General features: G+C 45.1%; 1 long non-coding RNA gene across 1 annotated transcript in view; it reads left to right on the top strand.

The window, feature by feature from the left end:
* Window positions 1-3574: 3574 nt before the first annotated feature.
* The window catches only part of LOC141264465 (uncharacterized), a 217442-nt gene continuing 196665 nt past the window's right edge, over window positions 3575-24351 (top strand). Inside the window, exons 1-2 of the long non-coding RNA XR_012319956.1 lie at window positions 3575-3634; window positions 5476-5620. This is a non-coding gene — a long non-coding RNA (uncharacterized lncRNA). The remainder of the gene's footprint in view (window positions 3635-5475; window positions 5621-24351) is intronic.

Raw genomic sequence — 24351 nt, 5'->3', positions numbered from 1 at the left:
ATTGCCTTTACGCTGAAGAGGATATGCCCTTAAATTGGGTGTTTCAACAAGACAACGACCCTAAACACACCAGTAAAGAGCAACATCTTGGTTCCAGTCCAACAAAATTGAGGTAATACAGTGGCCAGCCCAATCCCCAGACCTTAATCCAATAGAGCACTTGTGGGGTGACATAAAAAATGCCGCTTCTGAGGCAAAGTAAACAAATGCCAAAAAATTGTGGAATGTAGTCAAAGCATCCTGGGTTGGAATAACAGTTGACAGGTGCTAGAAGTTGGTTGACTCTATGCAACATAAATATGAAGCAGTTCTAAAAAACTGTGGGTATGCAACTAAATATTAGGTTAGTGATTTATAGGAATGCTAAATCCTAAAACAATAGTACATATTGTAAGTTTGTAAAGACAAATGCAGACACTGCTTTTTTTTTAACAGCCATCAATGATCATTTTTTGCTATTTTCTGTAAAGTAGTTACAAATTATATACATTTCACTTCATGTTTTGAATTAGAAAACAGTATGCAATGTTTCCAATGCATGGAAATAAAAACTAATATAAAGATTTTGTGCTTAACTCATGTTTTTGAACACACTGCTATTATTTTGAACACTACTGTAACACACTCTCCTCTGTTCTGCATAGGAGGCTGATGTACAAATGCAGCTCCTCCTTCTCTTTAGGGACTGACAACCAGAGCAGGAGAAGCTGTCACTGTGTGAACTGGAGCTGCTTTTCTGTCATTCCCTGGGAGCACACACAGGCAGTTATAGCTGACCTTGTAGCTTGGTTGCTGGATTTCCTTCCTTCTCTTCAGAGATGCGCCATGCAGGAGGAAAGGAACCCTGTCCAATTAGCTCTTCTCTCTGTCTGATGTGAAAGCGTCCATTGGCCAGTGTTCTCCTGCACGGCATGCTCCTTTTTTGATTGGCTGAATGTAGGGCAGAAAAGCGGTCATACAAAAGTTATAATTTTATTAAAAGTGAGCCCACACCAACCCAATCCAATATAAAGAGGTGCAATAAGCAGACGGATACCCCTCCTCCCGGCCCCAATTACAGAGAAACTTACAGCTGCAGCCTTCTTTTGTTCTGTCTCTGCAGTCAGTGAGAGATCTGAGAGATATTCAGTGCCAGCGGGAGATGTCAAGGGGTGGAGTCAGTCAGATTAAGGCTGATGCACTGGACCAAGCTCAGCGTATAAGGTGCTGAGGTCAGGATCACATGTACAGTGTTGCACATAGCCCAGCGAGATAATAAAGAGGCAGGCCAGGCAGCTAACTGTATCAGCGGTCTACTGGGAATGTGCACGGAGGGACAGATTGTCAGTCTTGGTATGGTGTATTAATGTGTATTGTGACATGTGTTATTAGTGTTGGTGTTGTCTTACGTCCGACAGTAGGGAGGGTTAGAGTTAATTATTGGGACTAGCCTAGAATGGGAGGAGCTAAGGTGAAAGGACAGAAACAGTTTCCTGTCAGGATGTTAGACAAGGCCTAGCTTGCAACTAGACCAGACCTAAGGTCTGGGTGTTCAGCAGAGCTGTATAACGTGGTTGCCCCAAAGTGAGAGGAGACAGAGACAATGGATAGCATGATCTTGAGTAAAGAGGAAGGAAAACCCGCAAAGGGACAGAGTGGTAAACCGGAGATGGGGCATTAAAGGGTTAAATTCTTCAATACAAAATATAAGGTCAAAGTCAATCTATTGCTGCCAATGTACGTGTGAATACTCTGAAACATTAGAAAGTTAAGAGTCTAAAATAGCCTCAGTTAGAGTAAAAATATCAATATCTCTAATTTTTACTTTTAGAAAAGATTTTGATATGGATCAAAAAATCACCAAATTAAAAACTATTGTATCTAATTTATATTTAACAGAAAAAATAAACAATAAGTCATTTCATAATGAGACATTCCCTTTAAGATTTGTGATAGCATTACAATATATTTAATATAAAATATAAAGTTATATGCTCTCATTAATTTGGTATTGCAATTAGTGATGAGCGAGTATGTTCGGTTAAACGTTTCGGCAAGTATGCTCAGGTGAGTACCGAGTATCTTCAGCGTACTCGGTGTTATGTTTGAATCCCTCCCTGTGCATGATTTGCGACTGTAAATAATACATATGAGGAATGTAATAAAGCTGTCAAACAGTCGCAAATCATGCACACGGGAGTGATTCAAACATATCACCGAGTACGCTGAAGATACTCAGTACTCGCCCGAGCATACCCGCCGAAAGGGTTAACCGAACATACTCGCTCATCACTAATTGCAATACCATATAGTACAACATTTCTACTTGACATGAAATGTACTCTGAAATTGTAAAAAAAAGGCAAAAAAAAACAAAACGGAAAATCACTAGTTAAGTACTAAAATTATAGAGTGCACCATTTCACAGACTTTCAATATGACATCTATTCCAAAGGGACATTCACACTTGTGTTTTTTGAAAAATGTTTACCAAATTTCTTTCTGATATATCCAACTGATACTCCACATGAATTCATTTGCATTTTTTTCCCGAGGATCTGTTGTATGCTATGTTTTTATAAATTCTAATAAGGCTTTCCATGTGTTTAATCTCATCTTCATTCATTTATAGAGCATTTCAAGTCATGGTTACATGTACAAGTATCAACATTTAAAAAAAATGTACTGATGCATGATGATTCTTTGCTCCTTACTAGTATTGCATTGTAATCCATAGCTATATTAAAAGTGTAATAACTAAATGTCCAACAACATTCCTTGTCCTTAATGAAATTCCAAACAGGATGTCTCATGACAAAAGAGGATGTAAAAAAATAGATCACTTGAGATAACAATATTCTCCAGATTCCTTGTATATAAATAGATGAAATAAGAATACAATTTACTCCATGTAAACAGCAGCTAACAATCTAATGTTCCATGTGTGCAATCAAGACGTAAAACCCAAAATCATGAAATATATTTTACTTATAACTGTTCATAAATGTTTAAGTATACTTGCAAATTATATTTTATAAGAGTAATGAGCGTATTGCATTACCATATTCATTCGCAATTGTTCTTGCAAATGAGGTGTGAAATTCTACAGCACATAGAAGCAGAATATTTATGTCTATTAAGAAGCAGCAGTACAAGTTCCCAGAAGAATTTCAAGGGACCACATCCAAATCTAGCACATTAAAGCTTTTCTTTATTGTAGTTCATATAAAACCATATACAAGTCAGTGTGTTCAGTGCATGTATTCTACAAGTACAACAAATCCCAGGAAGGCATCAGATAAGGTTGACACATTTCGAACCTGTACGGATCTTACTCATCCTGCTTACAACCTGATTATGAGTAAGAACTGTACAGGTTTGAAACACGTCAACCTTATCTGATGCCTACCTGGGATTTGGACCTGTAAGATACACGCACTGAATGGTTTGATTTCTATATGTTTTTATATGGACTACAATAAAAACAAGTTTTAATGTGCTGAATTTCGATCTGGTCCCTTCTAATTATTCTGGGAACCTTTTCTGCTGTGAACGTCTACAGCTGCACTTGCACAGTGAGTGACGTCATCATGCCATCCAGTGTCCACTGCTGCACTTCACAGAGGAGGAGACGGTGCAGCGGAGCCGGGATTATGTAAGTATAAACCTTTCTTTTTTAATTCTTACATTACTATGAGGAGAGAGTCTGTGCTGATGGGGGGTAATAAACTGAGGGGCTGTGCTGATGGGGATAATAAACTGAGGGGCTGTGCTGCTAGGGGAGTAATAAACTTGGGGTCTGTGCTGATGGGGGGATTAACTGAGGGGCTGTGCTGATGGGGTAATAATCCGAGGGGCTGTGCTAATGGTGGGATAAACTGAGGGGTATGCTGATGGGGGAATACAATGAGGGGCTGTGCTGATAGGGGCAATACAATGAGCGGCTGTGCTGATGGGGGAGTAATAAACTGAGGGGCTGTGCTGATGGTGGAATACAATGAGGGGCTGTGCTGATGGGAGGTAATAAACTGAGGGGCTGTGCTGATGGGGTAATAAAATGATTGGCTGTGCTGATAGTGGGGGAATACAATGAGGGGCTGTGCTGATGGGGGTAATAAACTGAGGGGCTGTGCTAATGGGGTAATAAACTGGGGCTGTGCTGATAGGGCGGAATACAATGAGGGTCTCTGCTGATGTGGTAATAAATGGAGGGGCTGTACTGATGGGGGTAATAAACTGAGGTGTTGTGCTGATAGGGGGGAATAGAATAAGGGCTGTGCTGATAGGGGGATACAATGAGGGGCTATGCTGATGGAGGGTAATAAACTGAGGGGCTGTGCTGATGGAGGTAATAAACTGAGGGGCTGTGCTGATGGGGGTAATAAACTGAGGGGCTGTGCTGATGGAGGTAATAAACTGAGGGGCTGTGCTCATGGGGATAATAAACTGAGGGGCTGTGCTGATGGAGGTAATAAACTGAGGGGCTGTGCTGATGGGATAATAAACTGAGGGGCTGTGCTGATGGAGGTATTTAACTGAGGGCCTATGCTGATGGGGGTAATAAACGAAGGGGCTGTGCTGATTGGGGTAATAAACTGAGGGGCTGTGCTTATGGGGGTAATAAACTGAGGGGCTAAGCTGATTGGGGGTTAAACTTAAGGGCTGTGCAGATGGGGAATAAATGGAGGGGCAGTGCACATGGGTAAATAAACTGAGGGGTTGTGTAGGGGAGATAAAAGAGGGGCTTTGCAGATGGGGGATTAAAATTAGGGGCTGTGCAGATGGGGGGAATAAAATGAGGGACTGTACGGTGGGGCATACAATGATAGGCTGTGTGGGGGGCCATGAAATGAGGGGCTGTGCAGGAGGCCATGAAATAAGGGGCTGGGTGTTTGGGAAATGAAATGAGGGGCTGTGCTGGGGGACAGCAAAGTATCTGAGGCACTGTGGTGGCCAAAATGTGTATGAGGCCGTGGTGGACATCATACTATTTATGTGGGGCTGTGGTGGACATCATATTATATATGGAGCTGTTGTGGGCATCATACTATATATGGGAGCTGTGGTGGTGACCACACTATATATTGGCGGCTTGTTGTGGATATCATGCCGTATGGGTGACCGTCATACTGTGTAGGGGGACAGTGTGAGGAATGGTTACACTTTGAAGAGGGCAGCGTGGTGGGCAGAATGAGGGCATAGTGTGAAGAGGGGGCACAGAATGGATATGGAGAGGAGACAGCATGAAATGGAGGCACAATATTGAGAGGGGATAGCATGAGGGAGGGTTAGTGTGAAGATATAGAAAGTGTAATGGAAAATTAAAAAGGGGACAGCCATGGCATGGGCCGTGGCTCTTAGGGGGGTTGGTATGGCCATTATAACTGATAATAACAGACCATGTGGAACTCATGCACCATAGGAGGTTTATTTAGGTCATAGTATGAACAGATGTATTAATGAAGAGGGCATTTTAATAGCACTCTTATTTTTAAGGGCACTGTGTGGGGATGTGCTGCAAAAGACCAGAGAAGACTGAGGTCTGCAGAGACGAGCTGTGGATGTGAAAAGTCTTCATGGCATTAAACAAGATGGAGATGAAAAAGAAAGAGACAATTCAAGAGATGATGTAATCTATAAGGTACCTGGATGTAAATGTTCATTTGTGATACTGACTGCGTCTTGTCAGTGCTGTGGTTCATGTAGGGTCCGCAGTCTAATGATGGCTCTTAATAACTACTCCCAGTATCAATTTACCATTGTTAAGGACATACTGTTGTAAGTTCATGTGATACAATTGTCTATGGTACTGACTTGATTTTACAATTGATCGTTGTACTAAGCTTGGTACTTGTATTCAAGTACTCTTGTTTCTGGATATATATTCATGTACTTATGGTAGTTCTAGTATTAATTGACTGATCGTGATTTTGGTGACGTCAAGTACTGATGGTGGGTCTGATGGTGAATCTAGTGATGCATTCATGTACTGATTATGGTTCTGAAGACGTATTCATGTATTGATAGTGGTTCTGGTGAAGGTTTTTATTTACTGATGATGTTTCTGGTGCTATATTCATGTACTATTGATGGCTATGGTGCTCTAATTTTGTACTGACAATGATTTTAGCTTCGTATTCATGTAATGATGATGGTTCTGGTGGTGAGTATATCATCAGAATCATCCTCACTACATGAATACAGCTTCAAAAACACCATCACTACATGAATATGTCACCAGAACCGGAATACATCACTAGAGCCATCATCAGTTTTGTGCAAGCTGTATTTGTCATATGATGGATGCAAGAACCATCAGACATATCCCTTTTTTATAATGGGGGTCTGTTTATTTTCTATTAGGGTATCTGCCCAATGCTGGACACCTTATTTGAAATTAAACGGCCCCGATTATAGTTACGCTTTATTAATTTCCTTAACTATCCATGGGCTCTACATTTAAAATATAGGACGTCAAGGATGAATATCACTTTTTTTCCCCTGTATTGTGTAACATACCTGGCGGCGTACTTGCATAGTGCACCATCTCCCACTATGCAAGATTGCAAACTTAATCTTCAGTCCAGTCTGCCAGCCTGGCTTCTGTTCTTGCTGTCTGCTTGTTCCTGTCCTGACTGCTTAGGGCGGCGGCCCGGTTACTTCCTGTTTCTTGCAGCTGCTGTGGGCACACCCCTAATGCGTCTCCAGCCTATTGCTGTCTGTCACTGGATATTTAAACCAGCTCCATCCTGAAGCTGGTGCCTGAGCAACTCCTACCTTCAGAGGGCTCCTTGCCTCTGATGTGCCAGGTCCTGTCCCGTTCTGTTCTTGCCTGTCCGCCAACCTGGGGGCTGTATTCCCAGGCCTGTCTGAACTATCTCTTAGCCTGTTTGTCCGCCTCTCTGGGGGCCGTATACCCAGACACGCTCCTGTATCTTGTTGCAGTGTCAGTTCCTGTCTGAACACTCTCCTAGCCTGTTTGTCTCTGTGTCCGTACCTTCCCTTTTCCTGCAGTCTCTGAACCTGCACCTAACTCCTACTGGATGTCTCTGTACTTCTGTTGTGAGTTTAGAGTCCACTCGCTACTTCAGTGCAAGTACCTTGTGTGTATCTGGTTCTGCTTTTCCCTTCCAGTCTGTTCAGTGTGAACAGCACCCTGTCCTCTCTGCCTTGCTCACTGCTCCGGCGGTTTCTGCCTGCTCTGCCTTGCTCACCACTCCGGCGGTTCCTGCCTGCTCTGCCCTGATCGCCGCTCCGGCGGTTCCTGCCTGCTCTGCCTTGCTCACCGCTCCGGCGGTTCCTGCCTGCTCTGCCTTGATCGCCGCTCTGGCGGTTCCTGCCCGCTCTGCCTTGCTCACCGCTCCGGCGGTTCCTGCCCAATCTGCCTTGCTCACCACTCCGGTGGTTCCTGCCAGCTCTGCCTTGCTCACCGCTCCGGCGGTTCCTTCCTGCTCTGCCTTGCTCACCGCTCCGGCGGTTCTTGTCTGCTCTGCCTTGCTCACCGCTCCGGCAGTTCCTCTCTGCTCTGCCTTGCTCCCCACTCTGGCGGTTCCTGCCTGCTCTGCCTTGCTCACCGCTCCGGCGGTTCCTGCCTGCTCTGCCTTGCTCACCGCTCTGGCGGTTCCTGCCTGCTCTGCCTTGCTCACCGCTCCGGCGGTTCCTGCCTGCTCTGCCTTGCTCACCGCTCCGGCGGTTCCTGCCTGCTCTGCCTTGCTCACCGCTCCAGCGGTTCCTGCCTGCTCTGCCTTGCTCACCGCTCCGGCGGTTCCTGCCTGCTCTGCCTTGCTCACCGCTCTGGCAGTTTCTCCCTGCTCTGCTTGCTCACCGCTCCGGCGGTATCTCTCTGCTCCGCCTTGCCCACCGCTCCAGTGGTTCCTCTCTGCTCTGCTTGTCTACTGCATCTGTGGTTCTGTTCCTGAATCCCAGTCTGTACTGGACCCTATCCAGCTTGTGCTCCAACCTGCTAGTACCTCCCCGTCTGCACGCCAGCCGTACTTGTCAGTACCCTCCTGTCTGCATACAAGCCGTGCCTGCCAGTATCCTCCTGTCTGCACTCCAGCCGTGCCTGCCAGTGCCCACCTGTCTGCATGCCAGCCGTGCCTGCCAATACCCACCTGTCTGTGTGCCAGCCTAACCTGCCTGTTCCTGTATTCCCCGGTGTGGGTCAACAGCCGTGTCCGGGGTCTGGCCTGGAGTAGCACCTGGTCCCTCTGCTCGGTTTCTCCCTGGTGCACGACGTCATTAGCCGTCGTGCGACCTTGGTCGGATCGGGTTGATACTTAGTTCCGCCCCTCCAGGCACTCTCCGGTTCATGGCACAGTGGAATCACTAAATCACGCACACGCCAGTCAGCCCGGGCGTATGCATAACATATTGTATAAATTGTCCACAAAAAATGATTGATTCTGTACCTAAGTTTGCAAGCACCCCCTGTTATGTCACAACCCTAAAGTACAACACTTTTTTTTTTACTTTTGATGACATTTTTTTGTAAAAAAAGATAACAATTCTAGTGGAAGTGGTCATCACAGTTTTCTACTTGACGCATCGGAAGGTAAGTTGGGAGGTGCATTAGGAGTCCTATTACATTAGTCGATGAGCCATTCATTTGCTTTGGGGGAGAAGGGGACATAATTGGCTTCATCTGCCTAGGGCACCAAATTACCTTGTCTCGGCCCTGCTGACCACCACTCTACAAGGTATGATAATCCACTATACAGAGGGAAAATAAGTATTTGATACACTGCTGACTTTGCAAGTTTTCCCACCTACAAAGAATGTAGACGTCTGTAATTTTATCATAGGTATGAGTCAGTCGACAGGAGTAGGGGTACTCGGATACCGGGATGGATGGGTTACTTCTGTGGGGATCACGGTTGGTCGATTCCCGGTTCCGTGCCCTGGACCGTCAGTAAAGGGATGGGGGTCAGGATGATGGGAGAATTGTGTCCTGACGCCTCCTGTGGTAACTGGTAAAGTCGGTTACCAGCGCTGTGTATGGTTGCTGAGCTGATCGACATACGGCTTGTACGAACGCTATAGGCAGTAATGTCAAAGCAGGCACACACACACATTAAATCTTTGTTTCAGTACCTTTCTTTTACTGATGTCCGGTAACAGGTAGTGTTGAGCCACCCCCGTAGTGTCGAACACCTTCGAACACCGTTAAAACCAATGGCAGGCAAACAAAAACACATAGAAACACATAGAAAACACCTTCAAAGGTGTCCAAAAGCTGACAAACTGCTCAGAAGACACAACTAACACATGGAAAAGTGAAAAGTACATATAGTCATGCGAAAAGAAAAGAGGTGGAGGAGTAAAAGGAGGGGGAGACACAGATATAGGCATGTCATGCCCTTCTAAAATCCAAAAAGTGAGAAGCCAGCACGTTCAGTCCGCTCCTGCCCGTGCCACCTCCGCGTCGCCGGGTTTGTGCCAGAGCCGCGGTGAACCCTGACGGCCAGCCCCCCTCTCCCAATACTGGTGCCTGTCCGCTGGTGGGTCGAGCGAGCCCCCCTGTGGTGGAGGCAGCTCTAAGCTTTTTAATTTAAATTGTCTCTCTAATTTGAATGAATACACTTTAAATCCATATACAAGGATCTATTGGAGGGCAAGTCTCATGCCAGCAGCCGCGTAATTCCAGCTCCAGTAGCGTCCACTAAAGCTGCTGCAGTTAAAAAGCTTTTATAAGGATCGAGCTCGGCTGTCCACCGCAAGGCATCCTACTGCCAGTCCCAGCCCCTATGCCTTGGGGTGCCTCCTGATGCTCTTCACTGAGTATCCCGTGGTCCCGAAGCATTTCCTTTGAAAAAATTAAGTGTCCAAACTACAGGTGGTGTAGCTTGCTTAACAGCCGGGATAATCCGCTGACTAGCAGACACTGCTACTAGGCACAAAGTATTTCCTGGGCTAGATGCAGTTAAAAATTTGTAATTAGATACTCTCGTTGGATGCTGAGAAAGCATTCCATAGAGTCTCCTGGCACGCCATATATGATTCTCTTAAAAAGCTTGGGGTAGGGGTCTAGGGGACCCTTTTATAGCCAAAATCACGGCCCTGTATCACAATACGTCACCTAGGCTGAAGATAAATGGAACTGTAGCACCCTGAGGGCTCGGTTGCTACAGAGGTATTGCACCTCACCCAGAGGTGTGATATCTCACTCTCAGGTAAGGATGTAGTGTGGATCAGGACCCGACACCTGCATGCATTACACCACATTGCCGTGGGGCAGGGCGACCAATATGCCCCTGAGATGGGCACGACAGTCCCTGTCCCTGGCTGGAGTGTGGGGAGGGAACACTGAGGAAGGGGAACCCTGTAGTGCAGGAGCAGGGAGGAAGCAGTTCCTGGGTGCATTGAGAAGGGAGTATAAAAGGTGGGCACCATCTTAGTTCAGTGCAGAGATGTCTGAGCAGAAGTGGCAGGGAGCAGGGGCTCTGCATGAGCTCTGCTCCGGAGGCGGGCCTAGTAACAGAGGCCCAGGCCTGGAAGAGGGAGAAGGAAGGAAGAGGAGCGGAGAAGGCTCCAGGAACGAGGAACGAAGGGATCCCAGGGGTGTGGACGGGCGAGTCGCCACCGCACGCCCGAATCCACCTGCGTGGAGGGGTCAGGCTAAAGGGGGAGACCGGTCCCCGAAACTAGTGGAGGCAGGAAACGACCCTCAGCTAGAAACAGGAGGCTGTGACATTTTATGTGGCGCAGCCCCTCGCTACACCCGCTAGGAAGGCACCACATAGGGTCAGGGAAACTGGTGCCAAGTTTACCAAGAGGAGGCCCGAGGCAGCCGGACAGAAGGGTTGGTAAGAAAGGCCAGACAAAGGACACACAAAGGGGGTCCTGTGAAGCGCTCCAAAGTTATCTGGGAGTTGTCTGAGCCCCTCACCTGGTGAGCACAGTACGACGTGGGCAGCCGTTACCTGCAGACGTGGTCTGGATAATAAGAACTGTTAGTAAAGGCCCTGGACTGCATCACTGACTCCGTGTCGTTACTGCTGCTGCCCTGCACCATCACCCCCATCCTCCGCATACACTGCCCTGAGGCTATACTCCTCCCGTAGGGAGTTATGCTACGCTCTGCTGCACCCACAACACCAGCCTCAGCGGTCTGCCCTGGAGCGGCGGTTCACTCTGACCGCAATCCACGGGTGGCGTAGTCGGACATTTAAACATCAAAACCACATAAATATTTCCGCCACTGGTTTGACCGCCCTGAGCCACGGAACCGGGTCGCCGCCACGGAGACTACAACCGCCAGCATCCACCAAAAAGGGTCCGGCTCCGGGTGTCCCAAGGCTCAGGGGGCGCGTCAGAACATTTTCATCACCTTTCACAATCACCAATGGGACAAGGCAGGGATGTTCTCTGTCCCCTCTCTTATACATCCTAGTGACGGAGCACCTGCTCTCATCAATTCGCCATAACCCCAATATTAGGTGGATTGAGGTGGGAGGCACCGAGTACAAGTGCTCTCTATTTGCTGATGATGTCCTAGTATATATCACTCAATCACATATATCCATCAATGCTGTTATGGCTGAAATAGATCACTTTGTTACATGGTCAAATTTTAAAATCAATGCAGCGAAGTCTGAGGCCCTCGATGTCTCCCTCCCCAAATCCATATAGGATTCCATCCAGTCCAACTTTCCCTTTGCCTGGCCCTCACAGGGTATCAAATACTTAGGAATTCCTATTCATAGAGACCTCTCCCATCTATGTTATCTTAATTTTGGGCCCTTTATTGAACAACTCCATACAGACCACGGTTGGCAAGTTAGAACTGTAAGATTCACTACGTGAACCACTGGTGTTTTGTGGAAAAGCACATGTACACTGTGTTCCAAATTATTATGCAAAAAGTGTTTAGGAGTGATAAGGGAAGAATTTGTTTGTTTGTCAGTTAAACTCATTGATGGTGATGTGTGTCAGGGCTCTTTATATCACTGTAAGCAATTGCAGACACCTGTGCTAATTAGTTTGGCAGGTGTGTCCAATGAAAGGCAAGACTACTTAAGAAGGCTGTCTCACATTATTAAGCAGCCTACATTTTCTGCCAAAATGGGAAAGAAAAAGGATGTGTCGGCTGCTGAGAAGCAACAAATTGTGGAGTGTTTAGGTCAAGGCATGACTACAATCAACATTGTGCGATGATCAGGATGAAGTGTCTTGGCAATCAAGAAGTATGTAGCTGATTCACAGTACACACGTGTGCGTGCTGATAAGGGCAAATTGAGGACTCTTTCCTACAGGCAATTACGTCAGGTTGAAAGAGCAGCGGCAAAAAAGCCTTGTCATAGCAGCAGACAAGGTTTTGAAGCTGCTTGTGCCTCCAACGTCCCCCGAACAACAAGATGCAGGGTCCTTCAGAGTTTTGCAGCTGTGCATACGCCATCCTGTCGACCTCCTCTATCCACTTCACACAAGCAGAAACGGCTCCAGTGGGCCAAACATTACATGAAGACTGATTTCAAAACTGTTTTGTTCACGGATGAGTGCCGTGCACCGCTCGATGGTCCAGATGGATGGAGTGGAGGATGGCTGGTTGATGGACACCCCACGCAAACACGGCTACAGCGCCAACAAGGAGGAGGTGGAGTAATGTTTTGGGCTGGAATCATGGGGAGAGAGATTGTCGGCCCCTTTAGGATCCCTGAAGGCGCTAAAGATGAACTCCATAATGTATGTGGATTTTCTCAAACAGCACTTCCTGCCATGGTTCAAGAAGAAGAACCGTGTATTTCACAGCAAGATCATTTTTTTGCATGATAATGCACCATCTCATGCTGCACATAAAACATCTGCATCTCTGGCTGATATGGGCATAAAAGGGGACAAACTTATGGTGTGACCCCCATGCTCCCCTGACCTCTACCCCATTCAGAACCTTTGGAGCATCATTAAAAGGAGTGTCTATGATGGCGGGAGGCAGTTCACATCTAAGCAACAGCTCTGGGAGGGTATTCTGTCCTCATGCAAAACAATTGAAGCAGAAACCATCCAAAACCTGACAAAATCAATGGACGAGAGAGTTCAGAAGCTCCTTTCGAACAAGGGGTCCTATGTGAAAATGTAACATCACCTAGAATAAAGTTTTGAGTTGAAAACTGTTTGATTTCAGTTTCTAACAACCTGCTAATGCTTATAATTTCAAAAATGACCATTTTTTTGGTCTTTATTAAAATGAAAAGGTTGATCGAAAAGTTTGGGGGATCTAAGAGTGTGGCAACCCAGTAGTCATGATTACTTCGAATTCTGACAATATGAGGGTCATGCTGCAGGTAGTGCAGCAAGAAGGCACTTATTTGTCTTGCGCATCTCGGAGCCCCAAAATTATTTTCCGGGCTAGATGCAGCTAAAAATTATTATTAATTTTAAATCTGGTGAAGCTTTAGTATAGATGGCCTAATAGAATCAGTGCTGCACACTGCTACAAAGCCCAAATTATTTTCCAGTCAAGATACAGATAAACATGATTAGTAATTTTAAATCTGGTGGAGCTTATTATAGATGGCCTAATAGAATCAGTGCTGCACACTGCTACAAAGCCCAAATTATTTTCCAGCCAAGATACAGATAAACCTGATTAGTAATTTGAAAGCTTAAAACGGTTGGTAGGGTGATTTTAACCAATCTTCAAGCTTTTACTCTCCCCAGGATGACACAGGGGTAGAAAAGTCGTTTCGGATCCATGATTTGTTCATCTTTATGAACGTGAGTCTGTCTACATTATCAGTGGAGAGCCGCGTGCGCTTATCTGTCAGCACACCACAGCAGCGCTGAACACACGTTCAGACAGAACGCTGGCTGCGGGGCATGACAAGATCTCCAAGGCGTAAGTGGCTAGCTCCGGCCATTTATCCAGATTGGAAGGCCAAAAAGAGCAAGGGTCCATTGACACAGTCATGGCTTCAATGTTTACTTGGAGATACTCCTGTACCATAGTCTCTAGGCGTTGACTATGTGTCAGACTTCTTGTCTCCTGTGGCCTTGCAAAGGATGGGCTAAAAAAGTGGTGAAATGATTCCGCAAAATTGATGTTACCAGCAGATACTGTGGTTCTGTTACAGTTTGAGTGCTGAACACTTGACGGTCCCACGGTTGGCAAGTTGGAACTGTGAGATTCACTACGTGCACCACTGGTATTTTGTGGAAAAGCACATGTAAGATTCTGCAACAGTCTCTGCTGATACTCCTGCATGCGTGCATCCCTTTCTATGGCAGGAATAATTTTTGCAAATTTACTTTTGTACCGGGGATCTAACAGTGTGGCAACCCAGTAGTCAGGATTATTTCTAATTCTCACAATTCGAGGGTCATGTTGCAGGTAGTGCAGCAAGAAGGCACTCATGTGTGTTGCGCATCCAGGAGCACCAAGTCCCTGTTGTGTTGGTGGCGAGGTAACAATCATGCTTCCTTCCTCTGTCCTCTCCCCCCAACCTCGCACAACAGAAATGTGATCAAGGTCTCCCTCATCTGATGAGTCTTCCATCAGTTCGTCCTCCACTTCTTCCTGGGCTCCTGCACCTTCCTCACTAGTTTGGCTGCTACCATGCGCCCTGGTAAAACCATCTCCCCCACCCTCACATGCCTGCCGCCTTGGTGCTGCCGACCTTCTGGACCTTGCAGATGTTAGCCCTTCCGCATACAACTCCTCCTCCTCTACTTCCTCCACCTCCTCTTGTGCCACCACCTGACTCCGAATTCTGTTTAACATGTGCTCCAGCATGTAAATCACCGGAATAGTCATGCTGATAATGGCATCGTCAGCACTAAACATCTTCGTCGCCATTTCAAAACTGTGCAGAAGGGTGCATAGGTCCCTGATCTGAGACCACTCCTCCAGCGTGATTTGCCCCACCTCTGGATCTCGTTGGCCCAGGCTATACGTCAGAACGTATTGCACCAGGGCTTGTCGGTGCTGCCACAGTCGCTGCAACATGTGCAGAGTTGAATTCCACCGGGTAGGCACATCGCATTTTAGCCGGTGAAGTGGCAGGCCCAACGACTTCTGTAGAGATGTAAGTCGCTGAGCTGTGGGATGCGAACGGCGGAAGTGAGCACACAGCGACCGTGCCCTCTGCAGAAGGCCATCTAGTCTGGGATAGTGGGCTAAAAATTGCTGGACAACCAGGTTCAACACGTGAGCCATACAAGGCACGTGTGTGACATTGCCCCGGCGAAGGGCCGCACCCAGGTTTGCAGCATTGTCGCACACGGCCTTCCCTGGTTTCAGGTCCAGTGGAGACAACCATTCATGAAATTGGTTCTCCAGAGCTGACCACAACTCCTCAGCTGTGTGACTCACATTTCCCAGACATTTCAATGTAAAAACCGCCTGATGACGTTGAGCCCTACTGCCAGCATAGTAAGGAGGTGTGCAGGATCCCTTCTGCGCAGTTAGAAAGCTTGTGGCATGACCAGACAGGCTTTGGGTGCAGGTGGAAGACCGAGAGGAGGTTGAGGAGGCAGAAGCAGTGGAGGAACTTTGACATAAAGAGGATTGACGCACAACTCGTGGGGATGGCAAGACTTGGACAGCAGCCCCTTGTCCTGCTGTCACCATAGTTACCCAGTGCCCAGTCAGCGACATGTAACGCCCCTGTCCATGCCTACTCGTCCAAGTGTCTGTGGTGAAATGCACCCTGTCACACACAGAGTTTCTCAAAGAAGCGGTGATGTTGTGTGCGACATGCTGGTGGAGTGCAGGCACACCTTTCTTTGAGAAGTAGTGCCGACTGGGCATCTGGTACTGGGGCACTGCGACGGACATAAGGTCTCGAAAATCCTCTGTGTCCACCAGGCGGAAAGGCAACATTTCTGTAGCCAAGAGCTTGCAGATGGTGAAATTCAACCTCTTAGCTTTCTCATGGCTAGGAGGAAATGGTCTTTTACTTGTCCACATCTGAGGGACCGAGGGCTGGCTATTGTGCTTAGACGGGGTTGATAAGGGTGTCCCCGGCAAACTGCCGGTCTGTGAGGAAGATGCAGGCGGACATGTTAGGTTGCCTTGATCCAAAGGTGGTGCTATCGATGTCGGACAGCGCTCAACAACAGCTGGTGTTACCACCTCCAAAGAAAATGATGACCTGCCAATCACTCTGGCTGTTGCGGGTAAAGAGGTGGCAGGTCTGCGCCCCAAAACAGGTGTGACTGCTGTCCCCCCAGTCACAGAGGATGAAGAGGCCGCGGATGCACAAGATATGGCAGACGGTGGTTGGCCCGGCCGGCTAGGCCGCATTGTAGCACACTGAGCTTCCCACTGCAACTTATGCTTCATGTCCATGTGCCAGTTCATGCATGAAGTACTCAAACTATGTATTTTTTGGCCTCTACTTAGCTTTTGCTGACAAATGTTACAGATAACACGAGTTGGGTCATCTTTATCGATCTGAAAAAATGCCCAGGCTATGCAAGGCTTAGCACCCATGCGACCTGAAGAGCCACCACGACTTGTGGTGAGAGGCAGAGTTGTGTTTGAGGATGCAGTTGTTGACGTGCTTCCAGTACTACGTCTCTGTCCAGGAAGGCGCAACCTGACCTCGTCGTCACTAGCATCTTCCTCCACCTCCTCTGCTGACCTCATCTCTTGGCTGACTGTGGGTTGACAGTAAGTGGGATCTCCAACCTCATCATCATCACCCTGTGCGTTATCACACCCGTCGTCCTCAGAGCCAACCTGTTCCTGCCCTGACAAAAAACTAAAGTTGTCGCTCCAATCAGGTATTTGAGTCTTATCATCGTCTTCCTCATTGTCTCCACCAACAGGAGTTACAGTTTGGGAATGAGGGTCTACATTATGGTCAGAACCTTCTGCGTCTGGTCCTGGATCCGACTCATAAAGATTCTGGGCATCAGTGCAGATCATTTCCTCGTCTGGATTCACAGAAGCGCTGGAGTCGACCTCTGATTCCCAGGCTATAGTATGAGTAAACAGCTCTGCAGACTCAACCATCTGTTCTACCTCATACTCAGACGGGCAGCTGGAGATTTGGGAGCTGTGAGGAAGCAAGTGCGATTGGGGTGACACCTTTGAGGACTGGAGTATTTGTGATGTTGAAGTTGACGTGGAGGAGAGCCCACTTAAAGGAGCACTTGATATCCATTGAAGCACCTGCTGTTTTTGTGCCTCATCTGGAATTTGTAGCGATTGGCGTGGCCGTAAGAAAGGGATCTTATCACATTGTCCGCTAAAAGAAGTAGACATTTTAGTTTGGCTGGAAGATGGTCTTTCTTCTGCAGATGTTACTGTTGCTTTAACACCTACCCCACGGACACAACCTTTTTTCCCCTTCCCAACACGCCTATTCCCCTTTCCACCAGCAGCAGGCCTTTTTCCACTCATTTTGGTGGTTAACTAATTCACAACTCTGGAGTTGTTTGCACAAAAAAACAATGGATGGGAACCGAGCAGAGCTGAGTGGCCAAACTGTGGTATTAGGCCAAAACTATTGGCTGGGTTAGATGCAAAAAAAAATTATATTCAATTTGCAACCTGATGGAGGTCAGTATAGATGGACTAATAGAACAAGTCCCACACACAGCTAGAAGCCCAAATATTTTTTCAGAGGTAGATGCAGAAAAATATTTTATTCAGTTTGCAACCTGATGGAGGTCTGTATAGATGGATTAATAGAACAAGTCCCACACACAGCTACAAGCCCAATATTTTTTCAGAGGTAGATGCAGAAAAAATATATATTCAGTTTGCAACCTGATGGAGGTCAGTATAGATGGACTAATAGAGAAAGTCCCACACACTGCTAGAAGGCCAAATATTTTTTCAGAGCTAGATGCAGACAAAAAATTATTTTGAATTTGCAACCTGATGGAGGTCAGTATAGGTGGACTAATAGAACAAGTCCCACACACTGCTAGAAGGCCAAATATTTTTTCAGAGCTAGATGCAGAAAAAAATTATATTCAGTTTGCAACCTGATGGAGGTCTGTATAGATGGATTAATAGAACAAGTCCCACACACAGCTAGAAGCCCAAATATTTTTTCAGAGGTAGATGCAGATAAAAATTATTTTTAATTTGCAACCTGATAGAGGTCAGTATAGATGGACTAATAGAGAAAGTCCCACACACTGCTAGAAGGCCAAATATTTTTTCAGAGCTAGATGCAGAAAAAAATTATATTCAGTTTGCAACCTGATGGAGGTCAGTATAGATGGACTAATAGAGAAAGTCCCACACACTGCTAGAAGGCCACATATTTTTTCAGAGGCAGATGCAGAAAAAAATATATTCAGTTTGCAACCTGATGGAGGTCTGTATAGATGGATTAATAGAACAAGTCCCACACACAGCTAGAAGCCCAATATTTTTTCAGAGGTAGATGCAGAAAAAAATATATTCAGTTTGCAACCTGATGGAGGTCAGTATAGATGGACTAATACAAGAAGACCCACACACAGCTAGAAGCCCAATATTTTTTCAGAGGTAGATGCAGAAAAAAATAAATTCAGTTTGCAACCTGATGGAGGTCTGTATAGATGGATTAATAGAACAAGTCCCACACACAGCTAGAAGCCCAATATTTTTTCAGAGGTAGATGCAGAAAAAAAAATATTCAGTTTGCAACCTGATGGAGGTCAGTATAGATGGACTAATACAACAAGTCCCACACACAGCTAGAAGCCCAATATTTTTTCAGAGGTAGATGCAGAAAAAAATATATTCAGTTTGCAACCTGATGGAGGTCTGTATAGATGGATTAATAGAACAAGTCCCACACACAGCTAGAAGCCCAATATTTTTTCAGAGGTAGATGCAGAAAAAAATATATTCAGTTTGCAACCTGATGGAGGTCAGTATAGATCGTCTAATACAACAAGTCCCACACACAGCTAGAAGCCCAATATTTTTTCAGAGCTAGATGCAGAAAAAAATTATATTCAATTTGCAACCTGATGGAGGTCAGTATAGATGGACTAATAGAATGATGCTATGCCCAAAAGATTTTACTTCACTAGGTGCAGTAAAAAAATTGGTATTCTATACACAGGTGGTATATCTTGCAACACAGATAGGCTACTCCACTGACTAACACACTCTGCAATAGGCCAAAAAGGATTAGCTTTGCTAGATTCAGCCAAATGCTGTGAAAAAAACTTGCACAGCACTGGCACAGACCTGCCTGGCAAAAACTGATAGGAACTGATGTAACCTAGTCCTGAAAAGGACTCCAATTACAATTAGTCTTTACTCCCACAATCTATCTATTTAAGAGCACAGACCTGCCTGTTAAAAGTCATAGGAAATGCTGTAACCTAGTCCTTAAAAGGACTGCAATCACAACTATTCCCTACTCCCAAGCTATCTGTATATTTGTGCGAAAATTGGCTTGAAATTAACAAGGTATAGCGCACACAGCAACAGCGGTGCCGTCTAACACGCAGATGCAGCAGTGAGAAAATGGTGGCGACGGGGAAAATGGCTTGGTCTTATAGGGCAAGGACATGTGACATACACTGCCAATGACACATGCCCTTGCTTGTGTGAAGAAAAGCACTTCGCTCCGTGTGTGCGCTGCTGATAGGCTGACAGATTGCACCTCCCCACTGTAAATGCGGGAAAGAGAAAAAAAAAATGGAGATCTTCATTGTTCCTGCAGAGATCCATCCCCTGCCCCTCCCCCCACCCCGCTGTACACTCAAACTGCGTATTAACATTAATTTTCATCATTACTGAGAAAAAATCCAGTTATGATTTTGGTGCACGAACAGTTATCGAACATAACCTCGAACAGCCGAATTTTTCTCAAATTGTTCGTGTTCGCCGAACGGCTCGAACACCGCCCAAAACAGCTCGAATTTGAGATTGGCGAACAGTTCGAGTAGAACAACGCTCATCTCTAGTAACAGGTACAGTTCAGGAGGCTAACCAGGTTTTCGGTGCAGGTAGAGATATTCACTCTGGAGATTTGTGAGGCCTCCTCTAACAATGTGTGCGCTGTTTGGGATCAGTCCTGCCTTAAGCTGAATCTGCCACCTTTTACTTTCTTTGGGGTCCTTCTCCACAACTGACAATGAGAACCTTTCCTTGGGGCTACCAATTCTGTTTCTGGGCACCTGGTCCTATACTTGGTCAAGTTTGGCAACTCTTTCCCCTTCTTCTTCAGGGGGAGTAGATCCTCCTGATCTGTCTGGGTTTTCTATGCTATTCATGAATTAATAGCAATCTCGGACTCCGGTGTCCGGGTGAGCTAAAGGGATAATAGTTTTATCTCTTTCTTTCTCCTTCTAGCCTCCATCCCTCTCTCTAGGGCGCAGAAAAAAATATATTCAGTTTGCAACCTGATGGAGGTCTGTATAGATGGATTAATAGAACAAGTCCCACACACAGCTAGAAGCCCAATATTTTTTCAGAGGTAGATGCAGAAAAAAATATATTCAGTTTGCAACCTGATGGAGGTCAGTATAGATGGACTAATACAACAAGTCCCACACACAGCTAGAAGCCCAATATTTTTTCAGAGCTATATGCAGAAAAAAATTATATTCAATTTGCAACCTGATGGAGGTCTGTATAGATGGACTAATAGAATGATGCTATGCCCAAAAGATTTTACTTCACTAGGTGCAGTAAAAAAATTGGTATTCTATACACAGGTGGTATATCTTGCAACACAGATAGGCTACTCCACTGACTAACACACTCTGCGATAGGCCAAAAAGGATTAGCTTTGCTAGATTCAGCCAAATGCTGTGAAAAAAACTTGCACAGCACTGGCACAGACCTGCCTGGCAAAAACTGATAGGAACTGATGTAACCTAGTCCTGAAAGGACTGCAATTACAATTAGTCTTTACTCCCACAATCTATCTATTTAAGAGCACAGACCTGCCTGATAAAAGTCGTAGGAAATGCTTTAACCTAGTCCTTAAAAGGACTGCAATCACAACTATTCCCTACTCCCAAGCTATCTGTAGATTTGTGCGAAAATTGGCTTGAAATTAACAAGGTATAGCGCACACAGCAACAGCGGTGCCGTCTAACACGCAGCTGCAGCAGTGAGAAAATGGTGGCGACGGGGAAAATGGCTTGGTCTTATAGGGCAAGGACATGTGACATACACTGCCAATGACACATGCCCTTGCTTGTGTGAAAAAAAGCACTTCGCTCCGTGTGTGCGCTGCTGATAGGCTGACAGATTGCACCTCCCCACTGTAAATGCGGGAAAGAGAAAAAAAAAATGGAGATCTTCATTGTTCCTGCAGAGATCCATCCCCTGCCCCTCCCCCCACCCCGCTGTACACTCAAACTGCGTATTAACATTAATTTTCATCATTACTGAGAAAAAATCCAGTTATGATTTTGGTGCACGAACAGTTATCGAACATAACCTCGAACAGCCGAATTTTTCTCAAATTGTTCGTGTTCGCCGAACGGCTCGAACACCGCCCAAAACAGCTCAAATTTGAGATTGGCGAACAGTTCGAGTAGAACAACGCTCATCTCTAGTAACAGGTACAGTTCAGGAGGCTAACCAGGTTTTCGGTGCAGGTAGAGATATTCACTCTGGAGATTTGTGAGGCCTCCTCTAACAATGTGTGCGCTGTTTGGGATCAGTCCTGCCTTAAGCTGAATCTGCCACCTTTTACTTTCTTTGGGGTCCTTCTCCACAACTGACAATGAGAACCTTTCCTTGGGGCTACCAATTCTGTTTCTGGGCCCCTGGTCCTATACTTGGTCAAGTTTGGCAACTCTTTCCCCTTCTTCTTCAGGGGGAGTAGATCCTCCTGATCTGTCTGGGTTTTCTATGCTATTCATGAAATAATAGCAATCTCGGACTCCGGTGTCCGGGTGAGCTAAAGGGATAATAGTTTTATCTCTTTCTTTCTCCTTCTAGCCTCTGTCCCTCTCTCTAGGGCGCATCACAACACAGACCTGTTTCCTAGTTCAGGGCTTAACTGGTCCCCAGCCAACAGCTCTATGTGTCCCTCCTCCTTCACCCATCTCAAGACTAACTGCCGCTTTGCTGTCTCCCTGGAAACTGACTCCTCCCCTCAGACCTGGGGTGGAAGGTGTTGTGTGTGCCCAAGTGTACATCTCTCCCTGCACCTATGGATCCTCTGGTAATCCCCTGCAGGGGTGCCACAGGTACACTTCACCTGTGAGAGACAGAATCTAAAAATAAAACACAGAAAATAGCATTGTATGATTTTTACATAATTAATTTGCATTTTATTGCATAAAATAAGTATTTGATCACCTACCAACCAGCAAGAATTCTGGCTCTCTCAGACCTGTTACTTTTTCTTTAGGAAACCCTCCTACTCTGCACTCATTACCTGTATTAATTGCTCCTGTTTGTACTCGTTATCTGTATTTAAGTGTACCAATGATAAAATTTACAGACCTCTCCATTCTTTGTAGGTGGTAAAACTTGCAAACTCGGCAGTGTATCAAGTACTTATTTTCCCCACTGTATGTCATAACTGCAGGACATTATGGAGAGGCCAATCAAAATGACACTAGTTCACTCTTTGAAGCTTTAGCAGCGTAGGAAACTATTCCCTGCAAGTTTAGTTTTGCAAAACATTAATCGAATCTCATAATGTTCTAATTCATTCATGTCTAATGTCCACAATTAAATCCTACCCCAAACCTTACCCCTGAATTATTTCAAACCAAATCAAAACCCCCCTAATAGCAATTCATACCACAAACGAAACCATCTATATGTTCATTTGTAATTGAAAAAGACGTGTAATATCAAAAGTTATCTATTGGAACAAATGTAGTAAGAAATTCATGAAATTGGGCCTTTTTCAGCATAGTAATATAGAAATGAGTGGTTGACAGCAATAAAATGAGTTACACTCTTGGTCTTCACTCCTGACCAGTTGCTTGATGATAAGTACTGGACAAGTAAGATGACTGGAAGACAATACTGGCAGGTGTCAAAACCAAGTGTGTTTCAAACAGTTTTACGCCAAATTTCTGGTGAAGCTGTTTGATGAATCAGGGCCTATGACTTGATACAAAATTGCACAAAGGTATTGATGATTATTAAATGCCAAGTACTTGTCAGAAGCAATTTCAATAAAAATATTTTCCTTTAAATGTCTCCCAGAATATAATTACAGCCACAGAAGATTTTAGCATCTCTAGTATTTAAAGCATGATTCTGACACATTGCACTTTTCTTCATTATTTTTAAACCTTTTAAAGAAATGTGACACTTTTCTCTAAATTATTCAATCACCTTTTACAATTAATTCAGAGATTGCATTAGGAACAGAGAAGTTTTGGTCAGTCAAACCGAGATACTTCCTGCATTACAATGTCTTAGCTACCATTGTGGTTTCCTTAATGGAAATGTATTTAATGGAAAAATGTGAAGGAGCTTCCACTCGCTGTCCATCTGGGCTGAGGTCTAAATCACTCCGGAAAGTGTTTGTTTAGAAGTCTGTATACTTACAAAAAACATTTTGAACTGAATACTGTTTACTTCTGGCACTTAAGTAACATCTCCAGCTGCTTCAGTAGCTATCTATGTAATATTTTTAAAGAGAACATGTCACAAGGTCAAATGTGTCCAGTTTTTGGTATTATGTCATTCCTACTGCTCCACTACATTGCTCCCCCACCCTCCCAATCCACCATATGGTTCCAGAGACAGAGATGTGGGCTTTTATATTTGCTGCTAATTTTTTGGTCATTACCAAGGGGGTGTTGCTCACAGGATGACTAACACTGCGCATTGGCCTGAAAACACCATCCCCACCGTAAAACATGGAGGTGGCAGCATCATGCTGTGTGGATGTTTTTCTTCCACCAGGACAGGGAAACTAGTCAGAGTTGGTGGGAAAATGGATGGAGCTACATACAGGTCAATCCTGGAAGAAAACCTGTTAGAGGCCGCAAAAGACTTGAGACTGGTGGTCCTAAAAAGTGTTGACTCAGGGGGGCTGAATACAAATTCACGTCATTTATATTTTTAAAATATTTAAAAAACCATGTATCATTTCCTTTACACTTCACAAATACTTGCTGCTTTGTGCTGTATATTACATAAAATCCCAATAAAATACATTTAAGTTTGTGGCTGTAACAAAAAATGTTGAAAAGTTTATGGAGTATGAATACTTTTTCAAGGCACTGTTTCTCTGGAACCGTATATTGGATTAGAAAAACAAACAAAAAAGGAACAAATACTCAGGGGCACATGGGAGTAAAATAATAGCAAAACTTGGCTGCTTTTAATCTGGTGGCAGGCCATCTTTCATAGAAAAACACCAAGTTAGACTAAACTAAATACTTATACATATATTTTTCTTTATCTAAAGTGGAATTTATCTACAAATTTAAAATGGCCTCTTTTTTATTTCCAATTACATTATTTGCAAAAGCAAAATA

Source organism: Phyllobates terribilis, unplaced genomic scaffold (genome assembly GCF_046119375.1).
Source record: "Phyllobates terribilis strain yellow unplaced genomic scaffold, ASM4611937v1 Scaffold_4__5_contigs__length_816908805, whole genome shotgun sequence".
Lineage (NCBI taxonomy): Eukaryota > Metazoa > Chordata > Amphibia > Anura > Dendrobatidae > Phyllobates > Phyllobates terribilis.
The sequence above is the reverse complement of the archived record's forward strand: the minus strand, read 5'-3'. Positions and strand labels throughout refer to the sequence as shown.